We start from the raw sequence: 12,515 nt of genomic DNA, 5'->3' as shown, positions 1-12,515 counted from the left end.
ATGTGAGTCCCAGGCTATTAGAGGGACAAGGTGGGTGAGATTATAGCTTTTATTGGCCCAAATTCTGTGGGTGAGAGAGAGAAGTTCTCAAGCTGATACAGACCTGCTCTGCCTCCAGAGCACACTAGGCAGTTCTAGTCCCTCTGCCCACTAGAGGTCTCTGGGTTATGGGAGAGACGGATCAGAGTTTATTCAAACAGTTAAGCATTGGAGCAGCCGCAGGCTGGAGCTCCGGGGACTGGGAGGGGTTTGGAGCAGCGGCTGCAAAGCAGGGCTCGCGCTGCGTGTTTTCACTGCCGCCGCCGCCGCAGCAGCTCCGCCGGAGAGAAGGTGGGACTCGCTCTCCTGCCTCCGTGGGTCGGGACTCCGCTCGCCAGGTAAAGGGGGCGCGGGGCTCGCCTGAGTCCCTTTGTCTGTCTGCAGGGGAGAAGCGCGCAATGGCCAAAGCAAGGTGCCGCTGGCTGGGGGAGCGCACCTGAAACAGCAGCACCAAAGGAAGCCCTATCCTTCCCCCCCGGGCTTTCCAGGGCTAGCAGGGGAGCATCGGAGTCCGCGTTTGTTGGGCTTAGTCAGAGATAGGCATGTGAAAGGTTCTCCGGGGATTTCCCCAAGGGAGGGGGCCGTGGTGCAGCACCTTCCCGGGTGTGTTTCCTAGCCACCCAAGCCGCGTTTTGTTTACATGGGGGCGGCTAAACTCTTCCCCAGCCCCTCGCCTCGCACGGGGACTCGCCTCCAGTGTTGGAAAAAGCTGTTTGGGAAGTGCCGAGCTCTCCCTGCTGCACGGCACTTTTTACTGGCGCTTTCAACTGGAACAAACTCGGCGAGGTGCAAAAATTACAAGTTTGTGGGGTTTTCCGCCCCACGTCGTGAATCAAGGGGCTGGCTCAGACAGTGACTCGAGAGCGATCCCAGCGCCCTGGGGCAGTGCCCCGCTGTTCCCTTGGAGGCCACGCATTTCCATGCAGCCTAGGAGCTGCCTCGTGAGAAATCCGGGCTTTTCCCTCTTAATTTCTCCAGAGCCCCAGGGCGCCCATGTCGGTGATCTCCTGTGGCCGGCTCTAGGGCTTTAACCACCAGACTATTTTCCTCCCTATTGAGAGGCAAGTTGCTATGTTGTGGTTGCCTCTTTTTTTTTTTTTTTTTCCCACATGACTTTCTCTATCGCTAGCAAATCCTTAGGTGTTGTCTTGCTACAGGGGTTCGGTGTAGTTTCTTGACTTTGTTGCACAGAGCTTCTCTCTCTTCACTTCTGGTTTGTTTATGGCTCCCCTTCTGTGTAAATAAGATTTGGCCTTCAGGTTGAAATCCTGGTGAAATCCGGGGCAGAGGGGGATATTTACCAGGAAATCCAATGAATTGTTATGCTCCACATGCTGCTTATGTGTTTTTCCTGTCTCCCATTTTGAAACTGGCAGGAGCTGTGCTGGCTGTGTGTCACTTTAGCACCATCCTGTTGCTTGACTGCAGAGCATTCCCCAGCAGGCTTGGCTTCATGGCATCTAGTGAAAAGGATAGACAGTAGTCAGGATGTCTTGATCATAGAAGCCCTTGATAATGAATCCATCCCATTGCAGCAGCTTGTTGGTGTTGGGGAGGAGTATATTTAACTGAGAAACTTCTGGATGCCCTATTATAAACCCTGTAATTTATTTCTGTCCTCTCCCCCCACTTGCTCTGGGGTTTCACAAGGTGCTAAAGATCAGCCCTTCCCACCGATCAAGGGTTTAATTAAAGGTCACAGAGGTGATGCATGGTGGCAGCCATTTTGCTAAAGTTATGCCATACAAGATAACAGTTGGGATCCCAGTATCAGAAAACTGGCTTCTGCAGTCCATGATGTTTTAACAGTGGCTTAGGTTCTGAGGGAGGCTTCTAGTGTGACAGATATAATCTAGTTAACATGCAGACCAAAGGTGCTCTCATTTGTTTAAATCAACATGAAGACAGAGCAGAAAGGTCTGCCTCATCCCTGCCCCTGGACTTCGGCAGTCTCTAAAAATGGCTGCTCCCGATGGAGGAGACTCAGAAAAGAGCCTTCTGAGTTAAAACCTCAGCCTCAGGGTATTAGTTTGCAGTGAAGGTAGGAAAACAACCCCTTATAGCATCTAGCACATAGTTTGCCTTTAGGCCTGTGGGTTACCATAATGCTCCTGTTAACGTGCCTCTTGCCATAGGCTAGGGAAAGTGGAGTTCAGGGCAAATTGGGTGCAGCCTTTGTATGCAGTGACTGATCTGCAACTCTATTTGATCTAACAAACTGGATAAGATTTCATAGACTTGGATCACAGTGGTGTCTTTTTTACTTAGGCTGTCAAATGTCACATCTACTACTGGGTTTATACGTTGCTAACCCAATGGGGCTGCATTCTTGGGTGGCACTTTTAGGCACTATTGTAAATCAACATGATTAACAAACCCAGTGCCTCCAGCAGTAAAGGGAATTGTTCTTTTCTGTTAGAGAAGTGAATGCTACTGAGTTCAGCAGCTCACTGTGGTAACAGACTACCACACTGTGACCAGAAGAGCTAAGCTGCTTTTTGAAATGTAGCTTCTGACCCACAAAGCCCCTCTCATACTACGGCCTTTTCCCTCCATAGTTACAATATTCTTCACTGCCTGACCTGAAATTGTTGTGTATCATTTGCAGAAGCTTGCGAAACAGCTTCTGAGTGTTCTCTAGCTGGCCACTTTACCATGCCAGATCAATTAGTCCATGTCTCCATGTGTTTAGTGTCTTGAAAGGCAATAGAGAAGTCCAAAAGAGCCTATTTAGTTCAGTCTCGCAGAGTCACCATGAGACTTTCCACTCCCACAGCTTGGTACAAAGGCCTTGCAGCACTGGTGTAGTTTTGAGATAAGTTACTAGGCTCCTCCTTTGATTTCTTCTTTCGGTTCTCAAGCGGTTCTGCATTCACTCATTCCTGCTCTGCTCAGTTCAGCTGCACCCTTCATGCTTTCAATTCCTGCCCCATGCCCTCTTTGCCAGAGTGGGTGGGCAGCAAAGTCTCCCTTCCCCTTGGTGTTGAGCTTCTTGAGGCCAGATGTGTTTCAGAAATATTTGGTCTAATGGTTTCAACTCCGTGCAGGCAATATAGAGGGAACAGAGCACTGATTAGCATGAATGAATAGCAAAATTGGCCAGATTGCACCCTGCTCTGGGGGCTGTTTGGGTTAAAGGAACCATCTTGTGGGCATCCTGTGCTGAGCATTTGTATGGCACTTGCCATCTTCAAAACACTTAAGCCTGCTGACGTGCCTGCAGGGTAGGGAAGTATTGTTGCAATTTTATGGATAAGGAAACTGAGGCAGACAAATTAAGTAACTTGCCTAAAGCTGCTGCAAAGTCAGTGTTACAGCTAAGATGAGAACAACCGAGTTCGTGGCTTCTAGAGTTGTGCTCAGAGCACATCTCTGAGATGACATTATCCTGTAAAGTGTGTGGCAGCTGCACTTAAGGTCACATGCATCCTTGCAGTGCGGTGGCCAGGGGGATGATATTGTACTGCTGTCATGAAACCAGTGGTTTTTGTAATCAAAGTGCTATGGGTGTCTCACCTCCGTCAAGCTCTCTGGCAGGCCCAGATCTCCCTGCACAGCACTGTCTGCTCTTGCTGATCAAATACAGTAACTGTGGTGATGACCTTTGCTAGCACAGACACACTCTCTCTCTCTCTCTCCCTTGCCTAGATGCAGCCTGGGCTGTTCTCTGAGTATATTTCTTCCCCACCTGGCCCCATCTCCTCAGTCTGGAAATGATTTACAGACCCTGCCTGAATGCAGGCATGCTCCTACTCAGCCTCCTGCTATGCCGATTAACATCGCCTCTCCTGAAGCATAATGAAGTGCTTACTGTCTGAATCCTGGCTCCACAAGGAACATTTCCAGTGTGGCCTCCCTAGGCTTAAATGAGAGATCCTTTAGGAGGGGATGAAGAGAAGCTGCCACCTTTCTTTGTAGAGGAAAACAGTGTTTCTGACTTGGGTGGCTGATGCAGGGCTAATATGGTCCTCTTGTGGGGCTTTCAAGATGCAGATTGGATTATACAAAGCTAATCATAATTGTAGCTCAATTGCTGTAGCTGCTCACTCTGTGAGAACGTTACACAGTCTGCAACTGCGTATTTGCTCGCCCTCAGAAAACTCATCCCCTTTATGTTGTTCCAAGCTAGGTGGCCAAAAATCAGGGTACCTAAAAATCTCTAATTAGTTCTGAAAATTTTGGCCCTTTGTTTCCTGAATTCTCCTCCACTTGATATGGTGAGCTACTTCCTTCTGCCTCTGGCTAAATATGCATGTGTTCTATTAAATGTGAGTGTTACTTTAAAACTCCCCTCAGCAAGAGATTTTTGGGAAGAAAAACGGCTGGCTGGATATCTCCACCCTCCGTGCGTCTTTTACCAATATTAGCGGGAAGCAAACTGTCCTGTCAGATCTCTCCATGCATCTCATTGTAGCTTCCTCACCTGGCTTCCAGCTGTGGTGCTGTCCTCAATGCTCTTTCACCCCTATGGCATGTTAGTTTATAGCAGGTAGAGTCCGGTGCATGTAATACAGTGCGACACTTCCCATAGGTAGCACACACAAGCTGAAGAAAGAGTAGGATCAGAAAGGAAAAGAGCTGCATTTACATATATTTCCTTTCTTGCTCCATGCCCTGCAAGCCCTGTTGGCATTCCTGCCATTCTCTCTCTGTTTTTGCTTCCCGTCTCACCCACCCGCCCAGTTACTTAAGGGAGTCAAGAGCCTTCTGCTGTCTACCTACTTCTAGTCTCGATGGCCAGTTACCTCCAGGGGCTGCTGCTGCATCTGGGCTGTGTCCCCCAGACAAGTTTGGGTTAGAGAACTGGTGTCAGCCAGAATGAAGCAGGGTGGCTCCACTAATATGTCAGGCCCCTCCCTACCATAGCTGTTCCAGTGGGATCCCACCAAGATCAGGAAATTAAGTTAGTCTTGACAGTTTCAAAACTTCAGGAGCCTGAGGGTTGAGATTAGATCTCCCTTCATCTCTCACATTCCCTCTTTCCCCTCAATGTCCTCTCAGCTGTTGCGACCCATCTATACCTCTTAATTTCTTACACCTCATGTGTTCCTTTCCCTGCTGCACCTTCTGACTGCAGCCAAACCTAATAAATGAAGCAAATCCTACTTTGCAACATGGCCATGCTGTCCCTTCCTCCCCTGTATGTGCCCTTTTGGGAGCCTGGTGACTGTGTGTACGTAGCCATCCTGGGTGGGGGTTTGCAAACTTCTCTATTTGGGGAAAAGCTCCCACCCATCATGGTGCCCTGAGTTGGGGTTCACTCACATATTGGGTGGGACGAGGCCTGGAGGGGATGGGGAACTGCAGATTGAGAATAAGGTTCCTTGGCAGAAGTGCAGGTAGAGTCTTAGGTCTTCATTCCATATGATGCTAAGGGAGTTCGCACCCAACCGCTGTTTAGAAGTGTCAGAGCTCTGTTATGCGTGTAAGTGACCATATGTTCTCATTTCCTGCTCCATCCTGGTGCCTAAGCCTGTGCCAGTAACCTGCTCATACCAGCATGTTGGATTGTTCTGTTCATGATCTCAGCAGCTTGACATGCAGAGAAAGCTACTTCAGTCAGTCATGTTAACCCTGTGCCCTGGCTACTGTGTAATAAACTACTGCACAACAAAGGAAAGGCAGCAGGACTATGATTATTAAAGACCCTGTGGTACTTTATGCAAGAATCAGGGCCTTCACTTTGGTGTCAAAGCCACATTGCGACTTGATTAGCTCCATCCTCATTTCCACCTTAAATTCTCCTTGCAGGTCTAGGTGATGGGATTCTTCACTTTCTGTAAACTGTTGTTTGATGGTGCTGCTCCGTTCTACTCTAGCAATGGCTACAATTCAGCGATTGGTGAAATAATCCCTGTGGGTGACTGAAAGTACGTTTGGGTCTCGGAGGCATATAATAAAATGTAGCTGTCAACTTCTGCTTCGGGGCTCATGCCGATTGCTACCCACACAAGTTAAGGTTATTCCATCCTCAGATACAGCTGGTACCATCCAGCATAGGCTCCAACTCCGGGGGTGCTCTGAGGCACCCATGGGGAAAAAAATAGTGTGTGAGCAGGGGTGGGAAGGGGTGGGGCTGGGACCTTGGGGTAAAACTGGGGTGGAACATCCCCAGAAAAGTAAAAAGTCAGCTCCTACGCTGTCCAGCGTTGGAGACGGGATACTGGACAGGATGGGCCATCAATCTGATCCGACAGGGCAATTCTGGCATAGGATAGTACGTACTATGGAGTCTAATAACAAAGTTACCCCTTTTGCCCAGTGGAGTTGGGTCACCCACCCATGCTACTGTCAGTTGTGTGTTGCACCTAGGCCACTGGGGAAAAGGGAATGAGAAATACAGTAAGTGCAGGACCAGAGAGGGTGTCAGCCAGACTTGTGGGTTGATCTTGGCAGCAGTATCTGATCTGTAGGAACAAATAGAGCTGAAAGCTGTGAACAAAGTAGTTGCTTGGCATTAGATGCTGTGGGGGGAAAGGGAGGTTAATCTGGTGCTGGAGCCCAATATTAAAGGTGCAAAGTCTGCTCCCCAGGCCCCCCGCCCGATGCATATAATATTCAGTGCACTTTTTTCATGTCCCCTCAGGGGGCAGATAAACTGTATAAGCTTGAGTGTACAGAGCATGTATTCAAGGGAGGAAGGGCATTGGAAGAGATGTTGGCCTGTGTGTGTCCATTCATGCACTGATGCTGCTCCTAGAGTTCCAGCCTGAAAGACTCATGTTCTCAAAAAAGGTGCCAGTGTATGCAGTTGAAATTACAACTGCAACGTGTGCGCACGCGCACACACCCACCCACTCAGGTGAGTGCAGGAGCAGAGTGGGCAGGGAAGAAGAGAAGAACTTTGAGAGACTTGGTTGCTAATGTATTTGAAATCTGAATCTGACAAATGAGCAAGGTGAATGTGGCTGATGTCAGCCAACTGTGTTACAGGGCTCTGCTACATCACAGTGCCACATTCCTTATCTGTATCTGAAGCCGGGTTTGGGCTGCATTGAATGATACCGAGCCATAGAAAGCTGGGAGGAGTGTGGGTCCTTATGTGTGAGATGAAGAGCATTCTCCCTGGCAGAAGTTCAGAGCCATTAACAGGCTGATCAGCATCTTCTCTGAAAATAATTAGCTGCTGTTAAAGGTTTTTAATAAAAGTGGGAATCTGTAAATGTAAGGACTTAAGCTGCTATGAGATGCAATCAGAACTGTGTCCTGGGCCTCTTTGCTTCTCAGTTACCAAAGCGCTATCACTGTACTAAATCCCCTTCAATGTACAACGTATAAACCTGCTGAAGAGGATGTGGTTAGATGTTTGGCTGTGTGTGTGTGTGTGTCTGTTCTCCCTGTGCGCTGTCCCAGCTCTGTGCAGACAACTGTCACAGCAGACCTTGAGCGAACCGATCAATGACCACAAGATCCATTAAGGTACGAAGGCATCCAACCAGCTTTATTGCCAACAAAGCATGGTCCTATCTTGGTTCAATTTCTGTCTCTGCCACAGACTTCTTTTTCACCTTGGGTAAATCGCTTAATCGCTCTGTGCTTCAGTTCTCTGTCTGGAAAATGAGGATGGATAATACTTTCTTTGTCTGTCTTGTCTATTCGTATCAAAAGCTCTCCAGGGCAGGGACTGTCTCTTACTCTGTGTACACACAGTGCCAAGCACAATCGCACTGTGAGCTCAGATACCATATACAAATGATAATAAACTTATGTCAGTTTAGCACATTTCATCCACACAGAATGCAGTGAAAATAGTGGGACAGGATGAACTGGAGGCAGGAATTTCTGGTGACTTTTTAAAATGTGTGTGCTGTGGATCTTTCTGTTTTAAAGTGGCTGATTAGTGACCCCTAAACTCTAAAAGCAGATGTAGCCTTTGGTGTGTGCAGAGCTGTGTTTCAAAGGTGCTTTGGTCTCCAATGAAGGTAACACAAGAGTGGAAGAAATACAGTGGAAGAAAGACTTCAGCAGATTCTCCATGCTGTGTAGAACCAAGCATTTTGGACATGTTGTCCAGCCAGCAGCATAGTTTAGGTGCCAGGAGCAGTGGGAGTGAGTCATGAGTTGTGAATCACTCTTGGTATCTTGCATTGGCCTCCGTGGAATCTGTAAGGGAAGAATTAACATCCATCTCCCCCGACAACTGCGCCTTGCTGTTTAATTGTTTACTTTCTTTCTTGAGGGCTGCACCCTGAACTCCCCTGGATGTCATGGGGAGCTGTGCATGCAGTCGCAGAGGAGTGTCTGGGGCTCTTAGAACACAAGCACAAACTAAATGCCACCTCTGAGCAGGAGGTGCTTTAGATCAGGAGTCTCAAACATGTGGCCTGCGGGCCACATGTGGCCCGCCAAGCTCTCCTTCCCCCCCTGGAGTTATTTTCTGAGGCCCTCCTGCCCCCCAGTATGCTGGGTCCTTGCTCCTCTGCCTGACTCCCAGTGCTTTCCCGCCACCAAACAGCTGTTTGGCGGTGCTTAGGACTTTCTGGGGGAGGGGGCAGGGACACAGCGTGCTCAGGGGAGAGGAGGTGGAGAAGAGGCAGGGCTGGGGCAGGGATTTGGTGAAGGGGTTGGAATAGGGGCAGGAAGGAGGTAGAGTTGGGGTGGTACTTTGGGGAAGGGGTGGGAAGAGATGGGTCAGGGATGGGGCCTCATGGATGGTTTCTCTGATGCAGCCCTCGGGCCAGTGTACTAGTCCACATGTGGCCCTCATGGTGATTTGAGTTTGAGATCCCTGCTTTAGATAGAACTGATCACATAGTGGGTTGAGGTGCCACAAACACTCTGAGCAGTGTTGTCTTTAAAAAAAAAACCAAGACTCTGTTTTGATTCCCGCCCTTTTCTCCCTGTTTGGTTCTCTGTCTTTTAATTAAATAACTGCATAACTACAGGAAAACATTTGGCTTTGTGTTTGCAGATTCCTCTGCAGTGGCAGTAAATCAAGCACTGGAGTGGGAAGGGATGAACTCAAAGGTGTATTGAAATGCAGCTAAATAAGAGGCAGAGCGGCCCTCTAGACTTAAGCTGTATTTTGGGTTCTGTAGGCCCACTGACACCTGTCACCTTGTAATCCCAGGAAGCCCACACAGTGGTATGCAAGGGAGTTTAGGAACCTCTCCTCCTTCAGGGGGGCACATCACTTTGAGTCCTCTCCCACCCTTGGCCTTGTCTATGCCAGGGATTTCCAACCACTGAGCCAGCTGCACCAGTGCAAATCCCTAGCTTCCCATGTCTAGTGTAGCTGCTCTGATGCTGAAATAAGGACCAATCCACACCGTAGACAAGGTCTTTCTCTGTGTTTGGGGAGGAGAAACCATTAGGCTGCTTTCCCTTGAGCCTGTGGCTGCTATGTGAGCCAGGAGGTTGGGTTATCAGTATTGTAGGAAACCTGCTGCTGTAGTGGCTGGAGAAGGTTGCGGTGCTCCCTGGGCCTGGTCCTCAGATGCAAGCTGTGGGATGTGTAGCAAACGCTGCCCCTCTTCACCATCCACTCCCGAGGGATTGTCCGCACCAGGAGTTATGCTAGTGTAACTCTATCAGTGTAATTATACTGGTATAATTATTCCTGTGTAACAGGTGAAACTGTCCCTTATAGACAAGCCCTGAGAGTGTTAAATATCTGTGGTCAAGGGGAGAGGAGCCAGCACACAACCCATAGCCATTAATATTGCAGCAAGGTTGTATTTCATCCCCCACCCTGCTTGGGCCAGCCTGTACTTGTGTTCCTCTTATCTCCCTGTTCAGATTCTTTCCTTCTCTGTGTCTGTGCTGAAATAATTAGAGTCCAGGTTGATTGTAGGGGCCTTCTAGACAGATGCCGTTTTGTAACTTGTGTGAGGCAGACATGAGGAGTTGGTTCAGTTGTACTACTATGGCCCTGATCCTGCTGCCATTGCAATCAGTAGCAACACACTCATCCACTCATTTCAGCAGGAATGGGATTAGATCCTGTGTGAGGTTGTCATGGCTACTTCCAGCATGAAGTTTAGATTTAAACCTACCTTTGCAGAAGTGACTAGTGGCTTGGGTTGTTTGTTTTGTGTGTGTGTGGTTTTTTTGTTTGTTTATGAGCCTCATTTTTCAGTTGCTCAATTTGAGAGGTTTTAAAAGGGCCTGACTTTCAGAAAGTGCTGAGCTCCTGCCCTCTTTAAAAAAAATAGGCCCCTTCAGATTATCACCATGCTGGGCACCCAAAAATGGAGGCGCCTAAAAATCACTGGTCATGTCTGGACATTTTGGCTGTAGCTTTCCTGAAAATTCTCGCTATTTTTGTCTAAAACTGAGGACTGGAAAGATCCCATTCTTAATACTGAGATCTTAAAGGCCAAATTTAAACACTGCAGCTCTGGTTGTTCCCCCAGCCCCACTGATGCCATGGAGACATGCTGGGAAGTGGACAGTGAGCCTGCATTACCTTGGACAGTTGTCACATTGGCAGAGTTCCCTTTGAACTCTGCTAGTATTTAATGAGCTTAAAGAATCAAGCAGAGCCATCTGCAAGAGCAGAACCATTGGAACAAACTACCAGGCATGTGGTGGATTCTCCATCTCTTCATGCCTTCAGAAAGGCATCCAGTCTTGACTTGGAAGATTATGCTTTAGTCAAATCAGTTATTGAGCTCAATAGAGGGTTGCTAGGTGAGATCATCTGGCCTGTGTTATGCAAGAGATCAGACTAGATGAGTGGTTTTCAACCTGTGGTGTGTCCACGGACTAAGGTTTCCAGAAGGATCTGCACCTCCATTTGAAATTTTTTTTTTAGGGGTCTACAAATGAAGAAAGGTTGAAAATCACTGGACTAGATGATCTAATGGTCCCTTCTGGCCATAAACTATATGGGGAGAAAATAGAGGGAGTGAACCCAAAACTGCTTTTATACTTCATCTGTGATGAGGCTACCTCCTTCCTTATGGGGTAACCAGAGAGAGATGGAAGGATGGAGCATGTCGGCTAGCTGCAGAAATCCAGTCCAGGATTTCCCAGCCATAATCAGAGTGCTGACTAGCAGACTGCTCTGGAATGCAGTGGATCTCTTCTCTCAACTACAGATCAGTGGTATGTTAATTCTCAATAAGGACAGTGATTTGCTGAGATGGATTCAAAGTCTACTTTGCACCAAAGTATACTTCTAAAACTGCATCCGGTCTGCGAGGCGTGGCACCACCTTAACTGTACCGGTATAGTTAAATCAGCACAAAGTCGTGTGTCGACAATTTCCTGGTGACAGAGCATTCACTGGCTCCTGTAGGGACAGTGGAATACGAATGGGGGCAGAGAGGGAGTATGGCATCTTTCAGAGGAACTTGAGTTACACTTGTTTGAGCGTGCTGTTCCCCCACCCCTCCTAACATTGGCACTCAGCCAGCCTGTAATTGCCTTTAAACAGCCCATGCCTTCTCCTTGTTTATTCACATGCTGATGCTTCCCTGTGATGTGTGCAGGCTGCTCTACAAACAGCTGAGTAAATGGTTTTGTGCAGCCATTAAAGTTTGCTTCAAAAGAGGGGGGGAGGGAGGGACGGAAGGGACTTATTTCTAGCAATGGGGTGTTAATTTTGGTTCTAAAGAGGATTATTGTAGAGGCAGCTCAGTACTGAGTTTGCTGTACATAACAGGTTGCTGTTGCTACAGCAGAGAGAGAGAGGCTCCTACTGCTTCAGGAAATGAACTATCATTTAATTTGCCTTTGAACAGTCTCAGTATTTGATCTGTCTTTTTAGTAAATGATCTCAACTGTGGAAAAGAGGGAGAGAGATACTCAAAGCCTTAATAATAGCCAGAGATACTCAGGCTTCAAAAAAACTGAGCCCTCAGAGAAATGGAAACCAGAGAAATATAGAAATGATAGATGGAAAAGACCTCCTAGCCCATGAAGGTTCTAACTACGCTATCGTTTTTAGAAGAGCTTGTCACTAATTAGGGACATAGTTGATTCTAAACATGTCAGGGCTCCCATGCCACGTGGCTGAATATTGAAATAGTAACCATGTGCCATCCTTGTCGGTAGCTGTGGCTATCAATGGCTGTCATCCTGTAATCGCAAACATGGCACTGTTAACTCTGTAAAGGTGATTGTGACGGTTCGGTCACAGAGGCCCCCTTGGGACTGTCACCTAATGTGCTGATACTACCTCTGAGCCCATTTTCCCTGCCAGCTTTGGACTTCAGAACCTTCTCTTGATGAGCCAGATATGCAAATCTGCAACACAGACCCAGGGTCTGAACCGCGCCCCCCAAAACTGCAGATTTAACTGAAAACAGTTTAGCAAGTACTCCTGTCTCCAGCACCCCGACACACCCACTTCCCAATGGGATCCAAACCCCACATAAATCCGTTTTACTCTCTATAAAGCTTATGCAGAGTAAACTCATAAGTTGTCCGCCTTCTATAACACCAGTAGAGAGAGATGCACAGCTGTTTACTCCTCCAGGTATTAATCACTTACTTTGGGTCAATTAATAAACAAAATTAGTTTATTAAGT

General features: G+C 47.8%; 1 protein-coding gene across 2 annotated transcripts in view; it reads left to right on the top strand.

The window, feature by feature from the left end:
• The first annotated feature begins 215 nt into the window (after window positions 1-215).
• The window catches only part of CD151 (CD151 molecule (Raph blood group)), a 67,354-nt gene continuing 55,054 nt past the window's right edge, over window positions 216-12,515 (top strand). For both annotated transcript variants that reach the window (XM_030560662.1, XM_030560661.1), the window contains exon 1: window positions 216-377. The gene's annotated coding sequence lies outside the window, so the exon portion shown is untranslated. The remainder of the gene's footprint in view (window positions 378-12,515) is intronic.

The sequence above is a fragment of the Gopherus evgoodei genome, chromosome 4, assembly GCF_007399415.2.
Source record: "Gopherus evgoodei ecotype Sinaloan lineage chromosome 4, rGopEvg1_v1.p, whole genome shotgun sequence".
NCBI classification, from domain to species: Eukaryota; Metazoa; Chordata; order Testudines; family Testudinidae; genus Gopherus; species Gopherus evgoodei.
This window is presented reverse-complemented; position numbering and strand designations above follow the sequence as displayed.